General features: G+C 45.3%; 1 long non-coding RNA gene across 2 annotated transcripts; it reads right to left on the reverse strand.

The window, feature by feature from the left end:
- Positions 1 to 7,325: 7,325 nt before the first annotated feature.
- Positions 7,326 to 15,777, reverse strand: LOC135578308 (uncharacterized). Of its 2 annotated transcripts, XR_010469800.1 has the most exons (3): positions 9,551 to 15,777; positions 8,622 to 8,727; positions 7,326 to 8,525 (listed from the first exon to the last, which is right to left on the reverse strand). It is a non-coding gene; the product is annotated as an uncharacterized LOC135578308 (long non-coding RNA). The 2 variants fall into 2 exon arrangements; XR_010469799.1 differs by having other exon boundaries at positions 7,326 to 8,727.
- Between the last annotated feature and the right edge of the window lie 32 nt (positions 15,778 to 15,809).

Below are 15,809 nucleotides of genomic sequence, written 5' to 3' on the forward strand. Positions count from 1 at the left end.
GTGTCTTAAAGGATGAAAAATCTCCATTGTTTTTCCAGATTTGTTGTTGAGACAGGTTCACAGGTCCTTGGACCTCCTTCCACTAAATTAACACAGCATTGGCTGGGATAATGTTTGCTGCTGTCCTGAACCAGGAGTGTTCCCATGGGGCCACAGGGTGTTAATCCCATGTAGCACCCAACCATCTCTTTGCCTATTTTTCATTATTAAGCAATGGGATCAGCCTTGGCCCACATACCCATCCACACCAGAACCAGTCAGTGAGTGAATATCAAATACACTTATTAAGGCTGTACTTTTACTGAAAAATTTACTATGAAGACAAAAAAGTGCCAGAATGGTCTGTAGTGACATCAGGTCACTGCATGTATGTTCAGAGCTGGAACAGACCAGCTGGAGAGGCTGTGGAGTCTCTATTCATGGAGATGTGCAAAACCTGACTGGACATTGTCCTGAGTAACCTCCTTGATAATACCTCAGGTATTATGTGACTTTGTGAGCTGGGCCCTACTGGGTTTGTATCACCTACATCCACATGTTCATCCCAGGCAGCAAAGAGAACTCCCACATGGGACACAAAACCCTTTGTTTGAATACAAAGCTGAGTGGGGGGAGGAGGACCCCTATTCATCCTGTAATGAAAGTTCAGCTGAGAATTGTTCTTTTCCTAACCTTATTCTCCTATTCACATTTTTTATGACTAACACTAGGGAACACAGAGTACAACAGGCTGAATTTATTCATAGTCCGAGCATTATGAAAGCACCCTCTGAGACAGTTTCCTCTCGCACTGCCACACCATTGAAGGCAGCCCTGACCTTCGAGGACCACCCTCTTCAGGAATGGAGGGTTATTCAGCCTGCATCCTGTTTGACAACCACACACCCCTCCTGAGCGTCTGTCTCACTGCTAGAACAGGGGTCTGACCATTGGGTTTGTAGCGTTCCCGCTGTGGAGCAGCACCCCTGAAGCGACCGGTTGTGAGAGAGTGACCCACTCCTCTGGGTGCTGGGTCACAACTGGGCTCCCTTTGGGTGTAAGCAGCTAAAGCAAGACTGATCCCACAAACCTGCAGGCAGAGGTGTCAGCAACTTGGCTGGCATCAGAAGGAAAACACACCCTTCAGCTACAGCCTTGCATATCAGTTAACCTCAGCTGAATACGTGTAGGAAGCAGCGATCTGGCTCCTGCTAATCCTTATGCGAGATAAGTCCTTTGAAGTCCATGTATGCTGCAGGCAGGGCCAGCCTGGCATTTTTGCCAAGTCGGTGAAACGTTTTGACAGGAACTGCTTTCCTTTTCCCCAAAACAACAACTGCTTCTTGTTCTGCTTATTTTAATCCTGAAAAAAACTTCATCACATTTCCGTCTTGCTCCGCATTACTATGAGCGAACACCACATTTTCTCTCATGCATGAAAACACAGACTCATTGCATGTAAATCTCCCTTTTCACAGCGCCCAACCCTATTGTGTCCATCCTGGATTTTGTGCTGGACCCACTGAGAGGCTGGAGAAAGAGAGAGCAGGTTGCAGAGCAGAGAACAGACTGTGCTTGCCATTCTTCATGCTGTGGAGAGTCAAAGCAGTCCTTCCTCACAGGGAATCACAGGAATGTAAGGCTGGGAAGGGTCTAGTTCAGGCTGTCCCTCTTTGCTATGGCAGATTTTTGTCTAGTCTTAAAAACTACAGTGCAAAGGCTCCACACATTTCTCCTTGGCAGCTTGGTCCAGTGTTTCATGTCATGTTGAAGGCTCTGACTTGAGGCTACCCTGTGTCCAGGTTCGCTAGGTGTTTTCTGCCCAGAAAAGTTGCCTGCACGGATTTTTGAGGATTGTCTGTCCTATAGCTTAGATAGGAAGGCTGAACTTGTGAAAAAAAAAATGGACGTATCCCCAGGACCTGTGCTGACCTATTGTACAATGTATGTACAGGAAACCAGACCAGGAAGCACTGATTTTATTCTATGGATGCGATGCAGTTGCTTGGTGAATACACAGTAAATTCAGTGTCCCAAAAGTTTTGGATTTACCCCATACAACCAACACCTCTGATTACAGAATCAGAGAGGGAGTGCTGGATTTACTGCATGGGCACTGCAGAGCCTGACAGAAGCAGACAACACGCTGAAACTATGATCCTGAAGAAACACATCACCAACTGTGTGATGCTCAGGGTATTAGACACCGACATTGCTGCAGTATCTTGGGTTGTGTTTCAGGTCACGCTTGTCTTTTGTGGCCTGGTCCAGCCCTCCCAGGTCTCTGCCTTCTCATTCTTCTCCAATTATTATTTTTCCCCCTTATTAGGCTCACTAAGTAAAGATATATTTTAGGGGGACACGCTGGACAGAAATACTCACCCTTATCTTAAGCACCCTGAGGTGCTGCCCTGTGCCCTGCTGCAGCTCCCGGGCAGGTGCGGGGTGGCAGAGCACTCAGGTGAAGAGATGGGGGAAATCAAAAGGTACCAAGTGAGATACACAGAAGGAACACGTAATTTTGAGGAGCAGTACTTCCCTCCTTGTCTTCCACCACTCCTCACAGTCATGCTTTCATATCCAGGCACAGCTGTTTGCATGACCACAGGGTGACCTAGAACCTGGCCTAGAAAAAGGGGAATTCCACACTAAATAATGTTTTGGGTTTTGCTTGGTTTCATTTAGTTTTGTTTCTTATTTCAGACAACAAGCAGCTGTGCTGGTCTGACTGAAGCTGTCATTTGACCGTCCCTGAGCAGAATTGAGTGGCAGAGCCACACATGCCTTAGACCGGTGCTGTGCTGAAGACCATGGCCAAGGTGGCACAGCAGCAGAGATGCCCATCCAGCTTCATCATTCCCCCTCTGCCATGTTCCCTTCTCCTTGTCATCCTCTCCGCTGCCACTTGGGTATGTCACACAGTGGCATGAATGGCTGTTTGGTGAACCAGCTCAGGGAACCAATCCAGCTGAAAAATATTCCACCTAAATAAAACCAAAAGTGACCATTTTCAATGCAACCCCTTCTTCAGCGTGGGCTACTGCACAGGCAGAGAGGAGCAGCCAGGGGATGGCCTGGTTCACCCCGCGCTTCTGCCAGAGAAGACACCCATGACCCTCACTCAGCCTTTGTCACAAGAAACCACAGCCTGAACGCGGGCATTTTCCTCACGCCTAAATTAACTGTATTCTTATATTTTGTTTCTCAGCACAATTTTCCACTCTGAAGGGAAGAGTGGTAATTTTTCTTGAAAATTCACATTGTTTTGTTAGCAAATAAACTCACATTTGACACAACATCCGCCATGTCTGCCAGATCGTCAGGGTTTTCTTTCTTTTCTCTGGCTCTTTTCCTTCTTGCTTTTTTCCTCCTTTCCAGTATTCTCTTAATTTAGACTGGACCCTACTGTAACAGCAAGTCAGCAACTTGCTCTGAGCAAAACAATTTGTACACTAGATTTATTGTCTTCCTGCTTGGATGTCCATCTTGTAATGTCTTCCGCGTCTAAGCTCGTCCAAGTTTCTTTCGCTCTTTTTTCCTCTTTACTTTGAGCTTAGTGTTTTGAAGGAAGTTGATCAAACTGAGCATTCTTGTGAATTTGAGCTTAGTTGCCAAGAATGTAAGTGATTCATCCCTCTGTAAGGAAAAGTGCTAGCAATTAAACATTCCCTGTTCCCCCTTTTTACATGCAAAATACTATTACTGCTCAAAACAAGCAAATCTTTTTTACTCGGAACAAAGTGTTACGCTATTAATTGCACAACAACTAGAATTCTTTAAATACCTTTAAGCTCTATTCTTAGAAGAAGGAAATATTAACAGCAGAGGCCTTGAAAGCGATGAGATGTAAATTACAAGCTCTAGTAAAGCACAATGAAATGGTACCTTGCCTCATATCCTTCATATTGTTACCTTACCCTCCGCAGGATCAAATTCCAGCAGTTTTTCATTTGTGCTTTGTGTCACGTATACTTTAAGAACCCCTCATGGAAATGCAAAATAATCTCAGGGGGGAAACATGTTATTTACTTGAATGCAGACGGTGCAGGAACTGAGCAGCCTGTTGAGTGAGGGGAGTTTAACGTCCCAGCTTGTTCCCCGTGGCGATGCTGGTGTGGCAGGACATGGCTGTGCCTCGGTGCCACTCAGCACACTCCCCAGGACCTGCCACCACCACATTCCTGCGCCGTGTCCATCTCACCCCTCTTCTGCTCTGGCGCTCCAGCTAGCCAAGGTTTTTCACACATCCATCAAGCAGAGAGCCTGGTGTTCTGCATGCTCCTCCCCAAGAAGCCAGAATGCTTGTTTGCAGTTTGAAGTAAAAACGGTAGTTTGGGGTTAAACATACATTGTTATAGTCAGGAAAGCAGGATTCATCTTTTGTGGGAGTCATCTTTTAAAAGCCATGGTATTAGTACAAGCCTGCATTGCTGTTTGTCGTAGCTTTGGCTTCGCTTCTGGCCGGGCCAGGAAACAGCGTGAACAGAAGTGTAATTTCCCACATTTCAGCAGTGTCCCCACAGCCCGGCTCATGCTCCGTCAGTGACACACAGGTAGGACCAATAACCCTTGCACCTGACATTTTATAAACCTACTAAGGACCAGCTGCTTTCAAGTACCTTTTGCCATCTATTCTCTCTGCCAGCTAGTCTCTGATAAAGCCACTCACAACCCTGATCCTGATGGCCAGGTTATGGGATTGCTGTCCCAGCAAGACAACAGGACTTGTTCAAGCAGCCTGAAGAAACTGTAAAATCTCCTGCAGGTCAGCTGTCAGCATCCAGTATCCGCAGAGCTAAAGGAGCTCTACAGCTCACCCTGTGCAGAGAGCTGCAGGAGGATGAGGTTCAGTGCCCCCAAAAGCAGGTGCACAGCCCAGTCTCGGTGGCCTTCCACTGCCAAAAATTACCAGCTTTAGAAAAAGCACTCAAAGAATGTGGGATGAAAAAGTGTTCATCCAAATCCAGGCATCCGTGGGTGCAAATGTAGCAAGAACTTCTTCATGACAGGCCTAAGATTTCATCTGCCATCTAAACATAAAATCATGAAAAATGTTTAATGTCTTTGTACACCAAATAATTTGTATCTGCTGGCCGTAGTTAAAAGAACTACAAGCTATGTTAACACATAGATCTTCCCACTTTGTTTGCAGCCCACAATGGAAGAACACTCATGAATCTCTCATTCTGACAAGTCTTCATGCTTTCTAGTCAGAAATCAATTAACAACTTCTACAGCATATAATTTCATCTTTGGTCTTGGCTAAAATCCTTTCTGCACCTCCTTCATGCTACTGGCTGAAGCACATTTGAGCAGGAGCTCCACCTTGGCTTGGCTGAGGCCAGACCCAGGACAGAAACAAGCGATCAGCAGCCAGACTGCTGTACTTCAACGGCATCTTTAAGGTCTGGCTCATACATCAGAATTTCTGTGTTAAGTGTTCAGCAGTAACTGCAGCCCATGTGCTTAATATTTCATTTCTATATTTTCAAAACATCGTGCTTAGCTAATTGTTCATCTCTATCAGGCAGGGAATCTACCCACACCTCCAGTAATAGAATTTTTGCAATTTTTATATTTGAGAGTTTCACCTCCTTTCACATATCTCTTTTTCTAGTATTTGTTTCATTGAAAAAAATCTGAGATCTCTTTTTTAAAGGTAACATTAAGTGATAATGGTCTTTTAAAAATGAGAACAACTGTGTTAAATTGGTGTATCAGCTGGTAATTACTTTGCCTTTGCATTCCTCAAGCCCAAATAAAACACCAGAGCATATTTAATCTTGAACAAATCTAATCTAAGAGGTGTAGGGGAGTCTCTTTGCTTGCTCTTCTATGCCTTGAAGTTTTCTAGAAATTAATGTGAATTATTCTTAGCTTTCTAACATAAGCTAAGCTGACTATGAAGTAGTGTCAACCTAAGGTCTTTTTTGTTTCAAATCCACTTCTTTTTAAATAGTTTCTTTCTTTGCTTTCACTTTCTTCATTTGCAAGAGTTTCCTCTCAGCAATTCTGTGAGACACTTATTTATTTTTTGGAGTGCTGCACTTTCTTACACATCTTGTGAACACAAAAAAAAGAGCACTGCTCACAGCAATCTGAAATGTCACAGTCTGTCACGCTGTCACGTAACATGTCACATCCCACAGCTTGTCATTTGAAAGCACCAGGCTATGGGCAGATGTCATTTTCTGACTCCAGCTGAACCACTGCCGGAGGACACCTGTTATCACCATCCCCTCTTGTCCACCGATGGGCCAGAAGAGCTACTCGTGAGAACCCTTCCTGGCCTGTTCCAGGCAAGGGCAACGAGATTATTGTGAACAATTTAAGTACGGAGTCTTTGTTAACCTGTTTCATTGTAAGAAATCTGTGGAGAGCTCCTCATGGTCAGCTCTGCCAAGAGAGCTGGCAGGGAAGGAACAGCAAGAAATGTACTTGCGGTGACTTCTTCCCTGTAGCACCCTGGCTGCAGGGTGCGTCTCCATCCATGCCCTTCCGATCGCTCATCTGTAATCCCAACGTGTCTCCACTGCTCTGCAGCAAAACTTCATCAATTTGCGACAAAATGGCCTTTAAATTTTCCCAGCACCTTTTGCCATGTGCAAAATGGAATATAACGCAGCTGATAACAATAGTCACCAGTACATACAGAGCCTATTCTTTCTCAGGCAGAGGAATAGGCATGCACAAATTTTCTATCAACTTTTCTTTCTAAGCTATTGTGATCTGGGGAGCCAAAGTGATTCTGCCTTACATTATGCCTACATTACTGGCATTATTCCCACCGCTATCGTTAAGATTATGTCAGTGTTTCCACTAAGCACTGTGTCTCCGAGGAGCTTACAGTAACCAAGCTGTCAGAATTCTTTCTGGGCTCAAACTTCACATATCGTAAATTCCCAGTGATGGACATTTCCTTTCTTTAAAAAACATTGAGTTAATTGACACTGCAATACATATGACTTGATTCAGAAAAGAATTTGGGTTTATATTGCACTATTCAAAATCCTGCAGGTAATTTCTTGCAGCCAGAACATTTTGGTTTTAAGTGGCCACTCAGGAAAAAAAAAAGCCGTACAGAACTGTGTTTTCTGACCTGCATGTTGAGCCCCAGAAGATGTCTTGGAGTGCTGAGGCTTTGCTTTGAGCTTGACAAGGCTTGCCACATGGAACTAGTTATTTTGGGTGAGTTTTGCTCAACCCTTTATGAGGGTGCTTCTGGAGGCAGGACACATGTAATAGCTTACACGACATCAGCCTTTGTTATGAAGGATATGGCAGTGCTCATAAACCTTCTGTGGGGCTCTCTGAGCCCCAGAACAAAACCAAATAAAACATGACTCTTGCTGTGACTGACATGAGATTTTATTTATCAACAGCTCTGTTGTCATTAAAGAATTGCAGTGAAATGTCACAGACATAAGGAAATTCATTGTGTTAAGACCCATCATAGACTCATAAAATCATAGAATGGTTTGGGTTGGAAGGGACCTTGAAAGCTCATTCAGTCCAACGCCCTGCAATGAGCAGGGACATCTTCAGCTCCATCAGGTGGTTCAGAGCCTCATCCAGCCTGGCCTTGAATGTCTCCAGGGATGGGGCAGCTCCCAGCTCCCTGGGCAACCTGGGCCACTGTTTCACCACCCTCATAGTAAAAAATTCCTTCCTCATGTCTGGCCTGAATCTTCCCTCCTTTAGTTTAAAACCATTACCCCTTGTCCTGCTAAAGGCCCTGCTAAAAAGTCTGGCCTCATCTTTCTTATAGGCCCCTTTTAAGTACTGAAAAGCCACAATACGGTGTCCATGAAGCCTTCTCTTCTCCAGGCTGAACAACCCCAACTCTCTCAGCCTGTCCTCACAGCAGAGCTGTTCCAGTCCTCTGATCATTTCTGTGGCTCTTCTGGCCCCTCTCCAACAGGTCCATGTCTCTCCTGTACTGAGGCTCCAGAGCTGGACACAGGACCCCAGGTGGGGTCTCACCAGAGCAGAGCAAAGGGGCAGAATCAGCTCCCTCAACCTGCTGGCCACATTGCTTTTGATGCAGCCCATGATACAATTTGCCTTCTGGGCTGCAAGGGCACATTGCTGGCTCATGTCCAATCTTTCATCCACCAGTATCCCCGAGTCCTTCTCGGCAGGGCTGCTCTCAATCCCTTCATCCCCCAGACTGTGTTGACATGAGGGTTGCACCAGCCCAGGTGCAGGACGTTGCACTTGGCCTTGTTGAACCTCATGAGGTTCACGTGGGCCCACTTCTTGACCTTGTCCAGATCCCTCTGGATGGCATCCTGTCCCATCATCCTGGAGCAGAAAACAGAGAGGCGAGTATCTGTTCTGGGTGTGCAGGATCCCTCTTTATTCATCTTCTGTTTTCAATAGGAGCTGTGTGTGCTGTGGACTGGAAAGTTCTAGAAATGTATGGCAAGCTGAAGAGCAGCATAGTCAGGGAGCTGCATATGAAATATATGTACTTCAGTATACTCAGTCACATCTCTTGGAATTTTCTACCTTAGGAGAAAAAGCTTGAGTTGTTTGATATTATTCTTCCATGGGAAAGGAAAAGAACAGATACTTGTGAGATGATATTGAAATAACCATCAACCTAGTCTGTTAATATTTATCCATGGAAATGTTCTCACCAACACACGAGCAGTATCCAAAGGAGACACCCCCTTCTCAGACTTTTGTGTTGTGTTCAAGGCTGGGATCACATAACTGCAGGAAACAGCCGGGGAAGGGATTTGTCTGCACGGGAAACGTGGAAGGCAATATTAAGGACATCTCTTTCAGATGACAATGTTGCAAGGGGACAGGCTGTCTTTGCCACACAGGCCATTTGGAGGACAGTGCTGGTGCCCTGGGAGCAGGCGGCGCAGGGGCAGCAGGTCAGGCAGGCCCAGTGTTCCCAGGGCAAACTGGTTAGCTCAATGGGCGGCAGCAACACCCACAACTGGGAGAAGCATCAGTGATGGAAGTGACCTTCACAGCAGGTTCCCCACTGCTGCTGTCAGCAGTGGAGCTGCCCCAAGTGAAGGAAAATCGGGAAACAGAGCTACACGGGAGCGTGGGCAGGGGCCCAGGCTGCCAGCCTAACTATGTGCAGTGAATTACAGGCTGACAAGCTTCTAATGTTGGTTGTCCTCTCTAGAAAACACATTTCATACACAATTTTTAAAATTTCCACTTATTGCAATGACAACCCAGTTATTCCTTCCTTACAGTGTATGAAAGTTTCTGTACTGAGGTAATTTAATACAAACAGTAGGGGGGAAATCAAGAATCTATGGTAGAGTATTACCCAAGTTATAAAAGCAGTTTATTACTCTATTGTGTGTCTAAAATTTCTGGAACATTGTAGCAGATGTATTTTATAGAGGAATGATAACATGTTTTAATGAAATCCAGATTTAGATTCTGGCAACGTTTCTTTCTTAATTTTGTATTTTGTAACCAAGTCTATTACCCCTCCAGGAAAAATCAATAGAATATTTAGTACATCTCACCATCACACCTTCATGTGTATTTGTAAAGAGAAGAAAATAACTCTACGTGACAGACCAGGACTTACCTTAACTTGAAACTGAACTCTGTCTTCCTCTGCTGACAACTAGAAGTTCCAGTTTGTTCTGGTCTCTTCCAGGTGAAACTCAAGCAGTTGTTACAAATTTTGCTAGACCTCTCTTGCATAACACATTCTCTCCTGTTGATTTAGGTTGCAAACAGTTCTGCATGGGGCCAGCCTGAAGTGCTGTGGAGCTGCCCTCCGGCTCCCTCCTCACACGGCTCGGGGGATACAAACTGGAACACAAGAGGTTCCACTTAAATATGAGAAGAGACTTCTTCTCAGTGAGGGTGACAGACACTGGAACAGGCTGCCCAGGGGGTTGTGGAGTCTCCTACTCTGGAGACATTCAAAACCCGCCTGGACACATTCCTGTGTAGCCTCATGTGGGTGTTCCTGCTCTGGCAGGGGGATTGGACTAGATGATCTTTTGAGGTCCCTTCTAATCCCAAACATTCTGTGATTCTGTGACGCAAGCAGGGTCACATCCCATGTTCCGAATCGGTGCCCACTGCGGGCAGCAGCGCCCTAAGGACAAAAAGAAAGTGCCCCACTGTCCCCAGTTCCTGCGCCCAGGCCTGTCGCAGAGCACAGGGGCGCTGCAGACGTCCTCCCGAATCCCTCACACACCCACATGCATCAGATGCAACTTAGCTGCCCAGTCTCAGCTGACTACAGATAAATCACAGTTCTTAAAAAAAGGTTATAGGTGAGTCAAATATGTTTGCTTTATGAGAACATTTCTGACACAGGAGTAAGCATCTCTGCCAAATTGTGCTTCTTTCTCAAAAGTGTGTGGATGCTGCTGGTTTTCAGACAAACTGCTGTGGGTATTTTAAATGAATTAAAAAATAATAGAAATATGAGTGATGAGAACCATCTACCCAACATATTATTCTTGGAAACATTTTTTTCTGAAACTGAAAAGAAAGCATCCTGAGGATGCTCTTTCAGGAAATACCTGATGTGGAACAGTTCCATGTGAATGTCAGAAGTCTAATGTTTGGGAACATCACAGGCAACTTTAAATAAGGTCTTACACCAGTAAGTGTGAGGCAGCTTGTTCATGAGACACACCAGCGGCTCTGCCTTGCCAACGGTGCCCGGGTCCTGGAGCGTGCGCAAGGCCGTGCAGATGGGTCACTGCTGCTGCCACATTAGCAGTTAAATAACAATTTTGAAATATTGTATAATAAAAAATCATCTTCACAGCATTTTTATTAACTTGTGGTTCTTCTGATGACTTCAGAGAAAAAGAAAACATAAACGTAATCTACATGCAAGTACAGATTCCACCTGGGCAGTCAAGTCCTGCTGCTCCTGAATTAGGATACTGCCTCAGGGTCTCCATGTGCTTTACATATACAGTGACAGAGTCATTTTACACACGGCAGACTAACAGCTGGCTCCTGCTGGCCTTTCCCACACTGACTCCTTCACCTACAAGTTGAACAGGACACAGAAGCCCAACAGTTATGGTGCATTTGTGAGCCCAAATCATCTCAATTCAAAATAGACAATGAATAAGAACTGAAACTTAAATGAAAACAGTATCATTTTCTGGCAGCACTACAGGCTTCTTGAAATCTACACTAACTTTGGTACAAAATACAGGAAATTAAAAAAACTATAATGAAATCTACTGCAAATGAAGCATTAGGAACATAAAACAGATCTGTGACACAAAATGTAGGAAATACCAGCAATTGTATTTGCAAAAAAAACGTGACGGTGTTGTTACACCACCAGTTAAAGCCTGTTTGCAGTAGCAGCTCCATCCAATTTGAGACTTTGCTCACTAGGCTGATTGTAAAGATGTTTGAGAGATAATTGTGCTGTTGCCAGAACAGGGTGGTTGAACCTTCCACAATCAAGATAAAGACCAAGTCCTCTATCAAACCAGCTTTATTATATACACATACCACCATGCAAAATTAAGGAGTGGTGTGTAGTCCTGGTAAAGAAGAGTTCAAAATGCAGTCTGTAGGCCACGAGCCCTTGGAGCCTTGGGAACCTGAAAACAGCATGCTGCAAAGGGTGAGGATAATTCAGCTTCTTTGAACTGCGATTCAGTATACTCACAGCTCTGAAATGTCCAGAGTTCCTTGTTCTAGTCATCCGTTACAATTTTTCTAGTTCCCTGGAGGTTTACCTCAGTGGTTGGTATCCCAGGCCCAGCTGTGCCATTTCTTTCTGTACCTCCCCAAGGCAACTTCTTATTTACTGTTGTCTTCTCTGTTCTGCCTGGAGAGTTTTAAGTCACACAATATCAACTGTTCTTTTGTTTTTCCACTTTAATCACAATTTACTTATGGCAAGTGTTCCATAGGCCAGCAGGTTACTCGACCCACAATGCTTTTCTCTAAATGGCTGTGGCAGCTTTGCCCAGTCCCATATCCTAATGCCACCAGCACGCAGTCTCATTCATACCTTTCCTAGATGCTCCAATAGACAATAAAAAGTTCGCTATTTAAATAACCACTTAAATAGGAACGTGTGTTAACAATTCTTAGATGCAGCTCATGCTTCTGAAACCACTTGTCTCAGTTCTCTACAGGCATTCCTATATGAAAATTTTTGATTCATATTTTGGGTATCTGCTTTACAACAATAAAGGCTTGAGGCTTATTCATAGAGCTTTACTCTGCCTCACTACCTCAGTGAGGAACTCTCATTTTCTCTATAGCACATGCTGTATACACGTGTTCACACACTTTACAAAAACTATACACTGTTTGCACAGAATGCAGCGTCCCAGACAAGCAGAGGGGACCCCTCACCCCCCAAACCCTAAGAAAATGTGAAGAGAGAGTGAGGCCATCAACCATCTCATCAGTGCCGAAGGGACAGACCCTGTTCCATCCCTATGCTCTCCCTTGTCTCCCAGCTACTCCTGGGCACACACTCTCACCGCTCACCTTGTGCCAGGCCTAGCAATCATGGAATCAGATTAAAAAGTGTCAAACGCAACAAACTGGCAGAAAACCAGCCCTCAACTGCATAGTTTTAGCTTAAATTAGATAATTTAAGCTATTCTTAGAGGCATCTAGTGAGGGCCACACCTGGCAGAAGGGAGGGAGAAAGCCCTCACATGACTGAGAGCAAGGACAGGCAGTGAGGTACTAAGCCCCCCTCCTTTGGTAAGGGCGAGCTGTTAGACCAGCTCAGGTACACACGGGACCTCAGCCTAAGCCAGCGGGAATCCAGTTTGCTGTGTTATGCCTTGTTTAACCAGGCAGCACCGTCTCCAGTAAAACCTGCATCCCACATTCCAGGTTACAGATCACATCATTGCATTTTCATCTCCAAATAATTTCCAACTTTCTCTTATAAAAATGTAACATAAGAATCTAAGATTTTGGACTGAAAATAAATTGTGAATGTTAATACAGTACATGGATAATAAATAAAGTCATACTTGAACTTACTCAAAATTCAAGCACACTAGGTCATTTTTCACATAAATAAAGCACTTGAAAAGTTACAGCAGAAGGAACTACTTAGATTCGTAACAGAACTGTGTTTTACTTGTTACAGCTGTTTCTTTACGATACCTGATCCTAGACATAATTCCTTTGTTTTGGAAATGGCAGTTCACATACTAAGCCAAAGCATGTATTATCAGGGCAGATAAAATTAATTTTAGCAGTGTAATAAACTGTATCGTTGCCTGAAAAAATCAAATCCTGCAAATGGTGGCAAGGCCGAGTCATTCCCTTTGGTAATAAAATGATGATATAACTTAATGTAGACCTGTACAATACTATTCAGGCTACCATAAAAGGAAGTTAATAAAAGCTGAGGGTGAAGTCTAATAGGTTGTTGGTTCTCTTTTCTTGTATTAAGTGTGCAATAAATCAACATTTTAAACCAAATGCTGTTGGTTATATTGGAGGTGAACTGCAAGAGCTTTTTTTTCCCTTTTTAACAGTATGGACTCATAACCCTTTGTTTTCTTTATGATATATAAAGAAACCTCATAGGTGAATTTTTTTTAGAATGTTTTTCTCTCCTACATGTTTAATAAATAATACATTGGAAACATGTAACAGTGTTTGGAAATGTGAAATCAAACCGCACCACCACCCCTAGAGCACGGCTACTTCCAGAGTTGTAACACCTTAGCAAGAATATGTTTTTTTAATGGTGCAGGATTTGTTGTATTTATTTCTCTCTGACACTTGACTTACACTCGGGAAAGCAGCTTGGCACAGGTATAAATTCACCCTGAATCTCCTTGCTCAGAGAAGTACATTGCAGAATGGGGATCCCGAGAGACAGCTTTGGTGGCACATAGTTCTGTGCTGTTCTCTGCTGCAAGCAGCAACAGAAAACTGTATGAGCAGTATAGGGAATACTATCATAATATAGCATCCAATATAGCTTAATGGGACAATTAAGGGATGGGAGCATCTGTCATATAAGGTCAGGGACTGTTCAGCCCTGAGAGATGGCTCAGGGGAATGCTATCACCACGTATCTGACGGGAGGGTGTAAAGACAGAGCCAAGCTTCTCAGTGGTGCCCAGTGACGGGAGAAAAGGCAGTGGGCATGTACTGAGACACCAGGAATTTAATTTAAATATAAGAAGAAAGCCAAACCAACTTGCTTGTGTTTTAAACAGTGAGGGTGACTGAGCGCTGGGGCAGGCTGCCCAGAGAGGACACTTAGACACTAAGAACTCCCCCAGACCCGGCCCTGAGCAACTGGCCCCTGCTGATCCCGCTTTGTGCAGGGTGGTGGACGAGGCAGCTCCCGCAGAGCTCCCTTCCAGCCTCAGCCATTCTGTGAGTCTCTCATATTTGCTTGTTCTGCACCTGCGAGCACATACATTTCTGCATCATTTTACAGAGAAAGATGATGTTGTTTTACTCTTGAAATGAGAAGTAAATTCACAGAATTTGAGGAAATATTGTAAGTGTAAATTCTGTGAAAACAAATGAGCCACTCCCCCCCATTCTAATATGTATAACAAATAATGTTCAACATTTAAAAAGTTATCACATCAGAAACACAGCTTTCTCTCCTTATTTTGTAAGACATAACTGCAGAATCAAATTTAACCTAATACAATATCCTATTCTTGGAAAAACATGACCATAAGCAGAAAACATGGGCATTTAATCTTTCCTAAACATAATATTAAGGGAAGCTAAATTCCAAATATGATTTATTCCCTTCTCATTTATTTTAATCTACCGCTAGTTACAGTGGTTGATTATATTATTTACCTACATTAGACATCCGTTTAGGTCTGTCTCCATATAGCAAGAAGTGGCCTTTTCCAAGAGGCATCAATATCAGCAGCTTATTGAAAGCTTTACCAAGCACTAGAGAACACGGGCAGTGATGCAGAGAACAGCCGAGCAGCACAAGGAGCGCAGCGCACCCTGACCCCTGCCGCACCAGAGCCTGAGGATGCAACACTGCCCGGATCCGCAGCTCTGTCCCGGGTGTTCACGGGTTTTAGAACAATCCCGCAAAGTCCCGTCAGGCACCCGTTCCCGGCCCGGCTACCCCGGATCGGGCTCCCGCGGCGCCCCGGCGGGCACCGGCTCCCCAGCCTAGCCCGGGGCAGCCCTTGGCCGCCCTGCCCGGCCCCGCAGGAGCAGGACGGCTGCACCGCTCCCGCGGGTTGCGGCGAGGCGAGCGCGGGCTCCGCAGCCAAGCCGCCGGGGCTCCGGGAAGCCCCGCCTGACCCCTTCCCCTCAGGCGCCGACCGAGGGCCCCGCGCAGCGGCAGCTGGCTGCCACTGCCTGTCCTGCGAACAGAACCACAGGATCGCAGAATGACACGGGCTGGAAGGGACCTGGAAAGATATCCAGTCCAATCCCCCTGCCGGAGCAGGAGCACCCAGATGAGGTGACACACGAAGGCGTCCAGGCAGGTTTTGAATGTCTCCAGAGACTCCACAACCCCCCTGGGCAGCCTGTTCCAGTGTCTGTCACCCTCACTGAGAAGAAGTTTCTTCTCATATTTAAGTGGAACCTCCTGTGTTTCAGTTTGTACCCATTGTCTCATCATTGGTTGTCACCGCGAAGAGCCTGGCTCCATCCTCGTGACACTCACCCTTTACATGTTTATAAACATTAATGAGGTCACCCCTCAGTCTCCTCCAAGCTAAAGAGACCCAGCTCCCTCAGCCTTTCCTCACACGGGGGACGCTCCGCTCCATCACCTCCACGGCTCTGCGCTGGACTCTCTCCACCAGTTCCCCCGGCCCGGCCCCGCCCGGCCCGGCCCAGCCCCGCCCCGCCCCACCGCG

This window comes from Columba livia, chromosome 1 (genome assembly GCF_036013475.1).
Source record: "Columba livia isolate bColLiv1 breed racing homer chromosome 1, bColLiv1.pat.W.v2, whole genome shotgun sequence".
Taxonomy (NCBI): domain Eukaryota; kingdom Metazoa; phylum Chordata; class Aves; order Columbiformes; family Columbidae; genus Columba; species Columba livia.